Source organism: Coregonus lavaretus (genome assembly GCF_964263955.1).
Source record: "Coregonus lavaretus genome assembly, chromosome: 8".
Classification (NCBI taxonomy): domain Eukaryota; kingdom Metazoa; phylum Chordata; class Actinopteri; order Salmoniformes; family Salmonidae; genus Coregonus; species Coregonus lavaretus.
The window spans coordinates 768656-785824 of record NC_139995.1 but is presented as its reverse complement, the minus strand read 5'-3'; positions in this window follow the sequence as shown (position 1 = coordinate 785824).

Below are 17169 nucleotides of genomic sequence, written 5' to 3'. Positions count from 1 at the left end.
ATACATCACCCTCCTCTGGACATGCAGGTATTGGCCGGACAGTGCACTGCCTTAGCGTGAAATACTGGTGGCCAACGTTAGCTAGGGATGTGAGGGTTTATGTCTCCTCCTGCTCGGTGTGTGCCCAGTGTAAGGCGCCTAGACATTTGCCCAGGGGAAAGTTACATCCCCTGCCCGTTCCACAACGACCATGGTCCCACCTCTCGGTGGATTTTGTGACCGACCTTCCCCCCTCCCAGGGTAATACCACCATTTTGGTCGTTGTGGATCGGTTTTCCAAGGCCTGTCGTCTCCTCCCAATGCCGGGTCTCCCTACTGCCCTACAGACAGCTGAGGCCCTATTTACCCACGTGTTCCGGAACTATGGGGTCCCCGAGGATATTGTGTCTGACCGAGGTCCCCAGTTCACCTCCAGAGTCTGGGGGGCGTTCATGGAACGCTTGGGGGTCTCGGTGAGCCTTACCTCGGGGTACCACCCAGAGAGCAATGGGCAGGTTGAACGAGTCAACCAGGATGTAGGTAGGTTTCTGAGGTCCTATTGCCAGGGCCTGCCGGAGGAGTGGTCTAGGTATATCCCCTGGGCAGAGATGGCCCAGAACTCTCTCCGCCACTCCTCCACCAATTTAACACCTTTCCAGTGTGTTTTAGGGTATCAGCCGGTCCTGGCACCATGGCACGAGAGCCAGATCGAGGCCCCTGCGGTGGATGAGTGGATTCGGCGCTCGGAGGAGACGTGGGACGCTGCACATGTCCTTCTGCAGCGGGCCATCAGTCGACAAAAGGCGAGCGCCGATCGCCACCGCAGTGAGGGACCGGTATACGCACCGGGAGATCGAGTCAGGCTCTCGACTCGAAACCTGCCCCTCCGCCTGCCCTGCCGGAAGCTGGGTCGGCGGTTTGTGGGGCCCTTTAAAGTCCTGAGAAGATTGAACGAGGTGTGTTACAGGTTACAACTGCCTATTGATTACAAGAATATTAACCCCTCGTTCCATGTGTCTCTTCTCAGGCCGGTGGTAGCTGGCCCACTCCAAGAAGATGAGATAGGAGAGACCCCTCCGCCCCCATTGGACATCGAGGGGGCCCCGGCGTACAGGGTCCGGACCATCTTGGACTCGAGGCTCCGGATGAGTGGTCTCCAGTATCTCGTGGAGTGGGAGGGGTACGGTCCGGAGGAATGGTGCTGGGTGCCTAGGAGGGACATCCTAAATCCATCCCTCCTGACTGAGTTCCACCATGGGCATCCCACGCGCCCGGGTCCGCGTCCTCCTGGCCGTCCCCGAGGCCGGGGTCGGCGCACGGCTGGAGCCGCGCGTCAAGGGGGGGGGGTACTGTCACGGATTCTGCCGAGGTTTGTTTTTCAACGATTTAAAAAATCCCTTGTTCTTTAGTGGGGTTTATCGGCGGTTGGCATCCAACGTTATGGTGCATTACCGCCACCTACCGTACTGGAATGTGGGCCAGAGACAGGGAGAAACTAAATCCTACCTGCCAACCCAGTTTCTCTTAAAAAATATAACAAAATATTTGAGACTATATCTAATGGCGTTCTGCTCAATATACTCTTTAAACTAATTTCCTGTATCCCCTTCTCCCTCATACTAAATCTCATCCTCTCTTTTTCCCTCTGATACTGCCCACACTGTAGCAATACATGCTCCACAGTCTCTATTTCCTGTCAATAATCACACTTTCCTGTTGGATGCTTTCCTATCACGTTTAATGTCTTATTCAACTGGCTGTGTCCCACCCTTAATCTTGTAAAAAAAATAGCCTCCTCTCTTCTGTCCCTTCCTGCCATCCTCCCCTCCCCAACTTTCCTCTGTACTTGAAATAAATGCATTCCCTTACTATTTATATTCCACTGCTCCTGCCATCTCTGCACCATCACTGTATACATCAGTCTTTTTGCCTCTGCCTTGCTCATTGACACTTCAACATCAACATCCCCACTACTAAGTGCTTGTTTAGCCTGTTCATCTACCACCTCTTTCCCCTCCACCTCCCACATGGGCTGGAACCCAAGTAAATCTTATCTGAATATCCATCTGTTTAATCCTGCCATGGGTTTGTAGCACCTCATAAAGCAGGTCTTATCTGCTACGTGAGCTAAAGGACTGGAGACTCATTAACACTGCACATGAATCAGAGCAAATAACTACTCTGTCTGACTTAACTTCCTCCAACCACTGCAAGGCCAACAGTATGGCCACCAGCTCCGCCGTATATACAGCCAGATGATCTGTATTACGTTTCCTGACTTCCACCCCACATTCCTGCACTAAAAATGCTGACCCACTACGTCCTGTCCTTGGATCTTTTGAACCATCTGCGTAAATGGCCTCAAAATCCTGATACACAGTTTCCAGATGTCTCTTAAAGAAATCAGCTGGATCAACACCCTCCTAGTCTTTCTGTAGTCTCTCCAACACTTCTAGATCAACTATTGGAGATGGGAGTAGCCATGGTGGATTTACAGGAATAACTACCGTTGGACTAAACTCCCTTCCATACAGTCCCATCTCCTTCGCCTGGGTATTACCCACCCACCCAAAGCTATGTTTGGTTGTTGTTTTTTAATTGGGGTTTTCAAATAAAAAACAACACACCTAGTATGATGTTTATAAAGGGTTGTTGTTTCAATTTTGGGGGGGTTTCAGCAGGTCAAGGGTGATAGGTCTTGGAGGAGCACGCACAGTGAATTTTATGGAGTTTTTCGGTTTTGGCTGACTTTGGGGTATATATGATTTCTTATGAGAATGAATGTCATGAGGACTTAATGAACACTTGGGATAAGTAACATTTGTGAAATATTTAGAATGATGGTAATGTTTGGTATACTATGGGATGGAACAGTTCGTTGAATACTTTCAATTGCCTCTGAACTCTGTTTTAACTTCCTGGTGTTAATTAATCATCCACACTGGTAAATTCTAAAGGCATGAGAGGAGGACTTTAAGATAATTTATAATACTGTGAAAAGTGTGAAGATTATAATTTGGTAAAAATATATTTGATTTGAACCATAAAATAACAGAAGAGAGAGAGAGAGCTTTCCCTGAATGAGGGATACCTGTTGCTAGTCAATTGTACTAATCTTGGATTACTTTAACAGGATAGAAGTAAATTGAGGTATTATCAAATGTTGTCATTTAAATTTCATTTTTATTATGCTTTAATAAACAACAAGTTGGTATTTGAAACTAAATTAATGCAATGAGCTGCAGTAATCAGAGGAAGGCACAATCTAATGTGAAATAGCTATTACCTAGATCATTTATTTAGTAATGAGATCAGGAAGATAGGAGCAATAAAGAAGCAAGGGACAGTCTCAAAAATAAATAAGGGATGGCAATTAGATGATAAATTACCAATATTACCTAAGTGATTGTTTAGGTAGGTGGTAATATTGACACATGGGCAGTGACATGTGTCAAGAGGAGGGATGGATGGTAGAGCAGATTAGACAACACTTTGTTGCATATGGGATTACTAATTATAAAAAATAAAAAAACTTTTGTTCAAGATGTGTTATCTGTGCTCAAAATAATCACTAGGGCAGACAAAGGCCACCTCAGGGTGAGTATCCTCCGGCTAAGTACCCTTTCCAGCAATTAGAAATTGATTTTATAGAGTTATCACGGAGTGAAGGGAAGAAATTTAGAGTAACCCCAGATAAAGATGGGTTATCCCCCTTTGAGAAAGTGTTTGGAAGACCTTACAGAATGCCACAGTTGGCAGGACCAGACAGGCAGACATAGAACTAGAGAGCACCCTAGCAGAACACGTGAGAAGGTAGTTTATTAACCACACCTGTATGTCAGAGGTTTTGTGCCACACAGGTGAACTAAAGGAGAAGGTGACCCACTCTATATAACCTGGAGACTGGGTGTGGAACCAATCGTTGAGGAAAAAGGATTGAAAGCAGTCACACTGGGAGGGACCATACCAAGTCCTATTGGTAACTGCCTTCGCTATAACAATAGCTGAGAGAGCCACTTGGGTCAACGTTACCCACTGCAAAAAGGTAGGCCCACATACCAACACCGTTAGGGTTCGGGGGTAAACTCTGTTAACGAAGAAACCCTACCCCGACCTTTCATCACTGTGGGGTGTTTATAGAGGTGTGGGTATGGGGAAGTACCATGCAGGTGAGTCAGGGACAGGATTGGGATGGCGGTTTTGGGGATTTTGGGGGACTCTGAGCTGCATCATCATGTTAACGATATTATGGATTAATCCAAGTCAACCTAAACAGGGAAATTATGCACTGATTCGATCTTGTAGAAATACTGAAACCAATAAAGACTATTGGGGGAATGATTATTTTAATAGTTAAAGTCAGTTTAGGACAAGATGGGGGATTCAAGATACCATTCGACTTCTTCCATGAAGAGATAGGAGGTTTTGGAGGTTTTGGGGGCTTTGGTAAGAAGGGGGCATGTACAAGAAAGTTAGGTCCTAGAAGGTATGGTAAATACATTTGCACTGGAGAACGCTCATGTCTTTGGGCAAGGGTGTTTAAACATACCTGGGGAACATACTATGAGAATGGAATGGACGCAGTACACCGATGGGGAATTAAACAAACCCATGATAAATGTAAAACGGAACTGGTGATTACGGTAAAGTCAATTATGCAAGATGACATAGCAAGGAACTATTGGGCCTGTGTTGATGATTTCGGGCAGATATATGTTTGAGGTTCATTTTTCAGGAGAAAAATGAATCTTCCACATCCGAGACAGATCAGCTGGTAGATCCAATGTTATCACTAGAGGTATCAAAAAACGTGTCTAATACCCCTTGGAAGGCCCTCAGAAGGAATCCTAAATAGCACTAAACCACCAAGGGTAGAATATTTCCTCTTGCAGGAAATGAACCAAGGAGAAGTAGAAGGAATTTCAAATGAGAACTTTTGGGTAAGGTGGATGAACTACACAGCTAGGGTGTTGGATCAAACTAATTGTTATGCCTGTTCAACAGGTAGGCCAACCCTTCTAACTGCACCTATGCCTCAGACCATGTTCTTGTGTGATAGATTTGGGATCAAACCAAACCTCACCTAATTGTTCTGATATTAAAATAACCACTCTTAAAAAGGATAATACTAAGGCAACCCAATTCACCATGAACCCCGGAGATTATCAATGTTATAGACACCAAAGTAATGCGAATCACAGATCAAATTGGAGAAGGGTTTACAACAACGTTTTTCTGGTGGGTTACAATTAATACAAATGTTGACTGGATTAATTACATCTACAAAGGTTCGTTAATTAGACAGGGGATGCAGTGAATAAAATCTCAGGCCAACTATCCGCCACCTCACTCATGACCTGCAGAATAGTTTGGTTCTCAATATGCTTTTAGCAGAGAAGGGCGGATTTGCAAGATGGTGGGAGGTCATTGTTGTATGTTTATCCCCAACAATACAGCCCCAGATGGTACAGTAACTAGAGCACTGGCAGGTCTCACTGCATTAAGTAAAGAATGGGCTGAGAACTGGGGGGTGAATACATCAATGACTGGTTGGTTTGATAACATGTTTGGAAAATGGAAAGCTATTGTTGCAACTGTTCTGGGTGCAGCTATAGCTTCTATGGGTATGGTTGTTCTTTGTGGATGTTGTCTTATTCCCTGTGTCCGAGGATTGGTGAGCAAGGCGTTGGAGCAGTATCACAGCAGATGGTGAGATACGGCCCAATGCCGGACTCCGACCTAAGGAATGAAGAATATGACCCACCAGGCTTGGTGGTGGATGACGACGATTCAGATAGTTTCAGACTGGATGTTTACCTAGAACTATAAATCTCTAGTTTAAAAGTTATTGTAATGATCTTATTGTGTATTAAAGTCTTGTTTTAAGTATAATGTACTAGTTAACCGATGTTGCAGGATGTGATGAAGCAAATGTTCTTTACTATAGGCTTAGACTGTTGTTTCCTGATAGGTGGTAAACAAGTTAGGTACCATTGCTAAAAAATTACGTTACGCTTTTAATAATGGGGTAACCCTGATGAACCTGTATTGAATGAGACAATTTGTAATGTTTTTATATGCAAACCAACTTATATACTTCAATGAGTGTGGTTCATTTCTATAACAACATATTTTGTATGTGCATAATATTTAGTCAAAGGGTGGATTGATAGATTAATTATTAATGACCAATTATTACACCCTGAAACTGTGTATAATGTGCTAGAAATGTGTGAGTGTAGGACCAGTAAAGACTCAGCAATGTGAAGAAGAGTTAGGCCAGACAAAGCACAAGGAGAAAGGCTACAGGCAACTGAGAAACCAAGATAACTGAGGAATTTAGGGAGTAGAGAAACTGTTAGGCTTGTGTGTGTGTGTGTGTGTGTGTGTGTGTGTGTGTGTGTGTGTGTGTGTGTGTGTGTGTGTGTATGTGTTTGACCTAATGGTTAGGAGAGCAGTTTTAAAGTGGAAAACTCCAGCCTGCCTACAGAGGGGAGGGATTTTATTTTGTATGACGTATGAGTATAAAAGATGGACTCTGAAATTGTGATGGCAGAATTCTCAATGAATACAGATCTCTGACTATGCAGATCGGGACTCTGTCCGTTACTTAAATCCCAAAAGACTTACAACCTTTTGGGAGACGCACAGAGACACTGAAATAGTTTGTTTAATAATTCACATAACACCCACCCACCCAAAGCTTGTGTTCAGTCTTCGCTCATGTTCCCAGCATGCCTGTAAAATCCCTTTCGCAGGATGAGACACCCCATGTCCTTGTAGGTTGACCCAGTAATTAATTGCCAGCTGCTGTCTCCTAATCTGCAATGGCATATCCCCCATCTCCACCTGTAATGCAGCCACTGGGGACGTCCGAAACGCCCCACTACATATTCTGAGTCCTTGCCCCTGTTTGACATCTAGCCTTTCCAGTGAGGTCCGGCCTGCCGAACCATATGCTATACTTCCATAGTCTATTACAGATCAGATCAATGCAACATACATGGTCTTCAATGAGGAACACCCAGCCCCCCACTCCTTCCCCGTCAGACAGCGCATCACATTTAGCACCTTCTTACACTTTCCCACCACCCTCTCCAAGTTTCTCCAACATAACCTCAAGCATACCTCATCTCCCACCTTCCTCCTGGTAAAGAACGCTGTTTGAGTTTTCTCTATAGAGAACCTGAATCCCCACATGAATGCCCACCGCTCTACCTCATCAATTGCTTCCTGTATGGCACATTTCTTCCCCTCTTCCATAAGGCACCATCATCTGCAATGAACGACCTCCCTATATCCGGCTGTACCTGAGAGTAAACATCATTGATCATGATTGAGAACAACAGAGAACAAATCACGCTCCCCTGTGGTGTACCATTATCCACCAAGTAGCTGCCTGATAAAGACTTCCCCACCCTCACCTGGATAGCCCTTCCAAAAAGGAAATCCTTTATCCAGTTGTACATTCTTCCTCCGACCCCCATAATATCAAGCTTGATTAACAACCCCTCCTTCCACATCATATCATACGCCTTCTCCACATAAAAAAGACAGCTACAACAGTCTCCTTGTTCACCTGAGCCTTCCTGACCTCTGCTTCTAAGCAGAGCACTGGATCCATAGTTCCCCTACCCTTCCTGAACCCACTCTGATGTGGCATTAATAGCCCTCTGCTCTCCAGGAAGTAAGTTACATTTACATTTTAGTCATTTAGCAGACGCTCTTATCCAGAGAGACTTACAGTTAGTGCATACATTATTTTATTTTTTATACTGGCCCCCTGTGGGAATCAAACCCACAACCCTGGCGTTGCAAACGCCATGCTCTATCAACTGAGCTACATCCCTGCCGGCCATTCCCTCCCCTACCCTGGACGACGCATTGCCAATTGTGGATTCGAACCAGGATCTCTAGTGGCACAGCTAGCACTGTGATGCAGTGCCTTAGACCACTGCGCCACTCAGGAGGTAGTTAGCATCTCCGTAATCATACGTTCCATAATCTTACATAAATGTGATGTTAAAGCTATTGGCCGATAGCTTGTTGGCTTCGTTGGATCCTTCCCAGGCTTCCGGATTGGTACCACTAATGCCTCCTTCCAACTGCCTGGTGGTTTCCCCTCCTCCCACACTCTGTTGTACAACACCAATACCTTATCTAGTGCCTCATCACTAAGATGGGCCAACATAACATAGAACACCTCATCTTTCCCAGGTGAAGTTAACCCACCCTAACCTATTGCTCTTTTCACCTCTGCCCTGGTAAATGGTGGCCATGGTCCTTTCCAGCACTCCAGAATGCTCCTCTCTTGTGTTCTCTCTCCCTCTCTGCCCCTCTGACAGATTTGCGGAGCTATGCACTCGGACAATGTAGAAAATAGTACAAAAAAGAAAGAAAAACCCTTGAAAGAGTAGGTGATCTAAAACATTTGACCGTTAGTGACTGTATTGATGTTTATCTAGTATTACTATTTTTGAGCCTTTATCTGATGATTTGATGATTATGTGTGGGTTATTTTTAAGTTGTCTTTATATGTGAGTGAGGTTATTTTTATTTATTTTTATTTTACCTTTATTTAACTAGGCAAGTCAGTTAAGAACAAATTCTTATTTACAATGACGGCCTACACCGGCCAAACATGGCTGACCCTGGGCCAATTGTGCGCCGCCCTATGGGACTCCCAATCACGTCCGGTTGTGATACAACCTGGAATTGAACCAGGGGGTCTGTAGTGATGCCTCAAGCACTGAGATGCAGTGCCTTAGACTGCTGCGCCACTCGGGAGCAAATTTGATGCTCTCTGTCCGTCTGAATTTGATAGTTGTTGAGTGTATTCTTATCTGTTCTGATTTATACCGTATATCTGGGAGGTTTTAGGTTCCCAGAAAGATGGTAGAGTAAATGGTTGGTGGTTGTCGTCTGTGTTGTGGTCAAAGTTGTCCAGCAGTTTGAGTCGTCTATGATATTTGTGAGTGTCCCTTTGAAGTTCCTCCCAATCAAATTTGGTTGGGCGAGAGTTGAATGTCAACCCTCTCTCCAAAAGCTGTGCCTGTGCTGTGGGGATAACCCTAACCACAACTCTAAACTAATCCAACTCTAACCCAACCCTAACCCCACGCTGCCCTAACTTTAACCCCCTTAACCTAACCCTATCTCTAACTTCAAACCTATCTCAAACCTTAACCCTACTCCACTCTAACCCTATTTCACCCCATCCGCAACCCCTACTCTAACAGAAGGCCAGTCGGAATGGAGGAGCCACTGATGCAGCAACAACACAAACAACAGATCAATCGGAAGAGCCTCTATTACCTGGAGTCCCGCCCACCAGCCCTATATAAGCAGCGCACCTCCACTCTACTCTCCTTTTTACGCTCCTCACAACTTCTTTGAGGGACGGCCAGAGAACGGATCTCTCTCCAACAACTGCGACAAAGACCGCTAGAAGACCCAGGTGCAAGCAACATTTAATCAACACTAGACCACTTCCTCGATCAGATGCAAAACAGTTTTATAATATCTTATGACGACATTCTAGGGTATCAAGTGATTACGAATGTAAGGATGTACTTAGACACTTTTGATGGGGAGTTCACATTAGATATTGAATATGGTACCATGGTTAGTTATAACAGAAGGACAGAGCTATGCCTCTACCATATCCGAACTCCAGAACAAAGATCCACTCTCTCTATATATACACCCTGTTACAAGTCTCTCCACGAACATCTGGTAATCATCATGGTCACTCCCATTCTTTGATGTTATTACTCTTTACCCCAAGACAGTATATCCTGTCCCTCAATCATGCTATCATAAACATCAGTAATCTCCTTTGACATAACGGAATGTAGACTCCATGGCACCAAGCCACTTATCTAGTAACTCTAACCTGGTCCTCACGATACTATGACATGACATCATTACATAACCTAAACCTAAATTGAATTAGACACCAGGAGCTTAAGGACCATGTCCTGGACACATTGAACGTGTAATGTAATTGCACCATAATTTTGGGAATATAGGCCTCCTGACAACATCCTCACCCTGTCACCGTTCAAATAGGTTTGGCCCTAACCAATTGGGGCATTCCTACACTTAGCAATCTGTATTATTCTCACTGTTAGGCTGCCTACATAATGCCAAAGAGTAAGCATGTCTACCACCTAAACACCACACACACTGACAGAGTACAATGTAATAGAGGGCCAGATTAGAGTCAGCACACAAGTCATTGCAGAGGACAGTACATCAGCACAAATTATTCTGTCTGATGGGAGACTATAGGGAGGACAAATTGTGTAAGGCATAAAAAATTGAGTAGTGCAGAAGTTGTCATATGCTGAGGCAGTGAAGAAAATAGAGGAAGATGGGTCTAAGGGGAGGGATCCTGAGAGGAGTGGTGTGAGTAGTAGAGCTGTACCAGTACAGAGGGATAGGCCAAAAAGTGATATACCTTTCAGTAAGATTGGATTTTTAGCATTTATAGCAATGGCTATTAATTGTACTGCAGGGAAGGAACGTAAGTCAAAGAAAATGGAGGTTGTGGTGGCAGCTGCAGAGAGGTATTTGGGTGTGCGAGATTTGATATCAGAAGAGTTACAGGTAGTGTAAAGTGGTGATGTCCCATAATTTCAGGTTGAGGGCATGAGGTAGGAATGAATATATATAAATAGTGGAGAAGGGTGGTGTTAATTATTAATAATAATTTTGAATTTGTGAGAGTAGTGTTAGATGGTATGGTATTTCTTTATTTAATTTAATTTTTCAAGCAAAATATGAGGGAGTTGTACTCCAGTTTAGTAGGTGGCGGTAATGCAACAAATTGGATGCTAAATGTCGTTAAACCTCATTGAAGAAGAAGAAGTCCGGCAGCTTGCTACTCAGGAAACATAGCACTTGAATGACCAGTGCTCGAGATAGACGCTCTGCCATGGGAAACACAATTCACTTGAATCACGTCAGTGTACCTGCCTGAGAAACTGCAAGAAAGGTATGTTAGCTTGTTTGACTAACGTTGGCTAGTTAAGTACATAAGCTAGCTATGACCTAAAAACTCTACTAACATAATTTAGATCTATAATATTGCTGCCACAATTGTAACGGCAATTAGCTATCCAATATCCACAAGTACGCTGATGATAGAAACATGGTTAACTAACGTTACTAGTCCAGCAAGTTAGCTAGCTAACGTAGTTTGTTTGGAACTGTATCAAGTGCAAGCAAGATGGCTACATGTATCTGTCTTCAATTTGATGTCTGTTTTGTATTAGTTTATTGAAATATTTCCAGCCACAGCAGCGAAAGAGAAAGGGGGAGCAGGGACAATAGCGTCAGGTAACGTTAACGTAGCTAGCTAACATCGAATCAGCCTGAATTAAATGAAACTCATGTTTTTTAGTTTTTTTGTTTTTGTTAGGGGGTAGATCAGTTTTAATATTTCAGATAGTAACTTCCATCAATGTAATTGTCTGCATCACTTCCAATCCTCCATATGTTATTCTTCTCGCAAAAAAAAAAAAAAAAGATATATATATATATATATACATACATACAGTGGAGAGAACAAGTATTTGATACACTGCCGATTTTGCAGGTTTTCCTACTTACAAAGCATGTAAAGGTCTGTAATTTCTATCATAGGTACACTTCAACTGTGAGAGACGGAATCTAAAACAAAAATCTGCACCTGTTTGAACTCGTTACCTGTATAAAAGACACCTGTCCACACACTCAATCAAAGAGACTCCAACCTCTCCACAATGGCCAAGACCAGAGAGCTGTGTAAGGACATCAGGGATAAAATGGTAGACCTGCACAAGACTGGGATGGGCTACAGGACAATAGGCAAACAGCTTGGTGAGAAGGCAACAACTGTTGGCGCAATTATTAGAAAATGGAAGAAGTTCAAGATGACGGTCAATCACCCTCAGTCTGGGGCTCCATGCAAGATCTCACCTCGTGGGGCATCAATTATCATGAGGATGGTGAGTGTTACAGATACAGGTATCCTGTGTTTTTGTGTGTTTCTCTCCTTCTGCCCTAATCACAGGTGTCCTGTATGTTCCTGATTGGTGGTCGTTGAGGTGTCTGCTGATTGGACCAATCAGTGAACATTCCTGTGCATTGCACCACCTGTTACTCGTTTGTTCAATCACACACCCATTGTATAAAAACCAGACTTGTGTTTGTTGTGGGAGAGAGACTTTTTCCGTATGTGAGTATGGACACTGTTGTGTCCTGTGTATGGTGTACTCACTAAGTTGCTGGTTACCCTGTTGGTAACTTTGTTAGAGACTATTTCTTTATGTGAGTGTGGATACGGTTGTGTCCTGTGTATTGTGTACTCACTAGTTGCTGATTACCCTGTTTGGTAGCTTTGTGTGTTTCTGGGAAAAGGGGAGTTTAAGCTAGTTGCCCTTGGGCGTACATTACCCGTAGGAAGAAATCTGTCTAAAAACACTAGTTAGACCTGAGCGGACCACCCACTGTACTTTTGTATGACTAGCAGTAGCCTAGCGGTTCTTGAGGCAGGCAAGATCAGTTCAGGGGTGTTTTACACTATTGTTTCATTTCTTGGGTCCTGCTCAGCCCTTTTTCCCAAACCCTTACCGTGTGTTCTGAAATAAACTATGTGTGTTTGACGGTAGTTCATGGTAGTTGTGTCCTATTTGTTCTCACTGTTCCATGTCACACTCCTAATTTGCATAATTTATGTTACGGGTCTCATGTCCATCCACCCTAGACGTTTAGAGCCACGGGGTTCGTAACATAAAGTGGGGGGTTCGTCCGGGATATATCCCATGCTACTCATGCAAATTCGTAAGTGTCTGGTTCAGTGTTGAGCTTGGCAGCTGTACTACCTGTTTTTTTTTTTTGTGTTCAGTAGTCGACGGCTCGTGTTGCTAGTAGTATGGCTACTTTTGAATTAGAGGCATTTTTGGAAAACCCTACGTGGGAGGTTTTTAATAATTGCCGTAGAGTGGATCTACAGGCTTTGGCTGACCACTTTTCTGTGCCCATACCGAGGGGTTTAGTGAAAGCAGAAGTTAGGGAAGTAGTGCTAGCGATACTGTTAAACGAGCGAGTGCTTGAGTTACCGCCGCCTGAGTCTGCTGCTCCTGTAGGGGATGTGGTTGCTGTTCCTGTAAGCCCATCAGTGTCTGAGGACGAGGCTAAGGCTCCAGCCACATTGCCCCGTTATGACCCACTCCCCCCACTGACTGACAGTGATGCCAGGATCGATGTCCGCTCGACACGGCTCCAAATGGAGGCGGAAGAGCGGGCACAAATCAGGCAAGACAAGCTGGAGATGCGTAAAATGGAGCTAGAGGCAGAACAGGAGACGCGTAAGGCAGAACAGGAGACGCGTAAGGCAGAACAGGAGACGCGTAAGATGGAACTGGAGACGCGTAGGCTTGATCAAGAACTGGAGACGCGTAAGATGGAACTAGAGGTGCGTAAAATGGAACTAGAGGCAGAAACAGCGAGGTTAGTCTCTGCTAATACTATGCCTGCTAGTGAGCCATCCTCACCAGCTGTGTCATCTGCTACGTGTGATATTAGTAGGCAGATCACCTTGGTACCTGTGTTCAGGGAGTCAGAGGTTGATTCCTATTTCAGTGTTTTTGAACGTATAGCGGTAGCATTGAAATGGCCCGACGAGGTATGGTGCCTATTACTTCAGTGTAAGCTAACAGGTAAAGCCCAAGAGGTTCTGGCAGCGCTACCTCTTGAAGACAGTTTGAATTATGAAGTGGTCAAAGCTACTGTTCTTCGTGCCTATGAGCTTGTTCCTGAGGCATATCGACAGAGATTTAGGTCTCATAAAAAGTCTCCTACTCAGACTTATGTGGAGTTTGCTAGAGACAAAGGAAATCTGTTTGACAAATGGCACAGTGCTAGTAAGGTAACTGATTTTAACTCTCTACGGGAGTTAATCTTGTTAGAAGAGTTTAAAAATTGCTTACCGGAACGCATTGTAGTTTATCTGAACGAACAGAAAGTATCCTCACTGTCGGAAGCGTCTGTATTGGCAGACGATTTTGTGTTGACTCATAAGAGCGTGTTTTCGGCTCGTACGGAGAGCAGGGCTGCGGAGTTGCTAACTTTTAATCCTAGTCGACCAGCAGTACATCCAGCACGCCCAAAAGATGTGCGTCGCTGTTTCTATTGTCATAAGGTGGGACATATGGTTAATGATTGCTTTCTGCTAAAACGCAAACCGGGGATGCCTCAGCACGCCAGGCCGCCAACGGGTGTTGGGCTGATTCGTACGGTTGTAAGGCCGGAATCAAGACAGAGGACTCATACTGAATGTGGTTTGAAAGTCCCTGTCCCAGATCACAGTTATGAACCGTTCATTTTTGAGGGGTTTGTTTCTATATCAGATGACGAAGCGTCTCAGCGTCCAGTTAGAATCCTCAGAGATACTGGTGCGGCGCAGTCGTTCATACTAGCTGATGTGTTGCCCTTGTCTAATAATACATATTGTGGGTCCAGTGTGTTAGTACAAGGAATTGAAATGGGATTTGTTCCAGTGCCATTGCACTTGGTGAACGTACACTCTGAGTTAGTCAGTGGATTGTTCAGAGTTGGCGTACGTCCTATGTTGCCAGTAAAAGGTGTGACATTTATAATGGGCAACGATATTGCCGGAGGAAAGGTGACACCCATATTGGAGGTATTGGATAAAAGTGACCAGTCTCTCTCCGAGGAGCTGGCACAGGGTTATCCAGATGTGGTCCCCGCTTGTGCTGTCACACGTGCTCAAGCACGACAAGTGGGTGAAGTGATAGATTTGTCGAACACGATTCTATTCAGAGAGTGTGACCCAGAGGATAGTGCGGGTGCTACCTCTGGTAAGCTGGTGCAGTCTGACCAACAGCCCAGAGAAAGGAAGAAGGATGTGGAACTTGTTGCTGAGGCAATACAGTTACCAGTTACTCGTGAGCAGCTGATCGCTAACCAACAGGTTGACATTAGCCTGGCTAAATGTTTTCCTAGTGTTGTCTCAGAGGACGAGCTAAAGAAGAAAAACATGGCATATTTCATTGATGGTAATCTCCTCATGCGTAAATGGACATCCCATGTTGACGCTGGCGAAGATTGGAATGCTGTTTACCAAATAGTGATTCCTACAGCCTTTCGACAAAATGTTTTATCCCTCGCTCATGATCACCAGTGGTCCGGACATCTGGGAGTCACCAGGACTTATGATCGTGTTTTGCTACATTTCTTTTGGCCTGGCTTAAAACAAGATGTGGCTCAGTTCTGTCGGACTTGCCACACCTGTCAAGTAGTTGGGAAACCGAAACAGGTTATTTCTCCCGCGCCTCTTTGTCCCATACCGGCCATAGGTGAACCATTCGAACATGTGATGGTTGATTGTGTTGGACCATTACCAAAAACAAAATCTGGTAACCAGTTTATGTTGACAATTATGTGTGTGGCCACCAGGTACCCAGAGGCCATTCCTCTGCGAAGGATTACTGCTCCGGTGGTGAGTAAAGCGTTGATCAAATTCTTCTCAACTTTTGGATTACCTAAGGTGATACAAACTGATCAGGGTACGAATTTCCTTTCTAAACTTTTCAAACAAGTGTTAAAATCCTTGTCAGTTACACACCGTGTGTCAAGCGCATATCACCCAGAGTCTCAAGGTGCGCTGGAACGTTGGCATCAGACCCTGAAGTCTATGCTCCGTAAATATTGCTTGGAATCTGAGAAAGATTGGGATGAGGGAGTTCCTCTAGTGTTGTTTGCTGTCCGTGAGACAGTACAGGAATCCCTAGGGTTCAGCCCAGCTGAACTGGTGTTTGGACACACCATGAGAGGACCTATGAAAGTCCTTAAGGATCAGTTTTTGTCACAAGAGTTGTGTGTGAAAGAAAATGTGTTGGACTACGTTAGTCGCTTTCGTGAGCGCCTACATGCTGCCTGTGCTCTAGCAAAGGAAGCGCTGTCTTCTTCACAGAAACGGATGAAACGACACTATGACACACAGGCTGTTTCTCGTTCACTGCAGCCAGGTGACCGAGTTCTTGTGTTGTTGCCTGTGCCAGGAGCGTCATTGTCAGCACGTTTCTCTGGTCCTTATGTCATTGAAAAGAAACTAACTGAAACTGACTATGTGATACAGACTCCTGATAGAAAACGCCAATCTCGTGTGTGCCACGTTAACATGTTGAAGACATACCACACCAGACCCGTCACTCAGGTAGACAGTCCAGAGAAACTGGCCGAGTCGGCTGTCTCTGTTGCTGCTACGGCTGTAGTGAGAGGTCATGTTAATGATGTGGACGGAGATGGTTTGGAGTTGCGCAATACTCAGCAGCAGTGTGCTAGATTGCCCAATTCAGAGATGCTGCTGTCTCTCCCGTCAAGCCTGATTCATTTAACGGACAGACAGTCAGATGATATTGTGAGACTATTACACAGCTTTCCATGTCTTTTTAATGATGTTCCTACATGTACAAATGTGTTAGAACATGACATTAATGTTGGAAACGCTGCACCTATCAAGCAACATGCTTATCGTGTCAACGTCGCTAAGAGAAAGATAATGAGGGGTGAGGTCGGTTATTTGCTGGAGAATAACCTGTCTATGCCCAGTTCAAGTCCTTGGAGTTCTCCGTGCATTCTGGTTCCTAAACCTGATGGGACATCCAGATTATGTACGGACTATCGGAAAGTCAATGCTGTTACAGTGCCCGACTCGTTCCCGTTACCCAGACTGGATGACTGTATTGATACTGTTGGTGCTGCTACTTATGTAACCAAACTAGATCTTTTAAAAGGTTACTGGCAGGTGCCGTTAACCCCACGTGCCTCCGACATCTCTGCCTTTGTGACCCCAGATCACTTCCTACAATATGCTGTCATGGCATTTGGGATACGGAACGCCCCAGCCACTTTCCAACGCCTGGTTAACACAGTATTGGCTGGAGTTCCTAATTGTAGTGCTTACCTTGATGATCTGGTAATTTATTCAACTGAGTGGTCTGATCATGTTGAAACTCTAAGGGTAGTGTGTGAACGTCTAGCAACCGCTTCTCTAACCCTGAACTTAGCAAAGTGCGAGTTTGGGAAGGCCACTGTTACTTATCTTGGTAAACAGGTCGGCCATGGTCAGGTGTGCCCTGTAGATGCCAAGGTCTCAGCTATTAACGCATTTCCCGCACC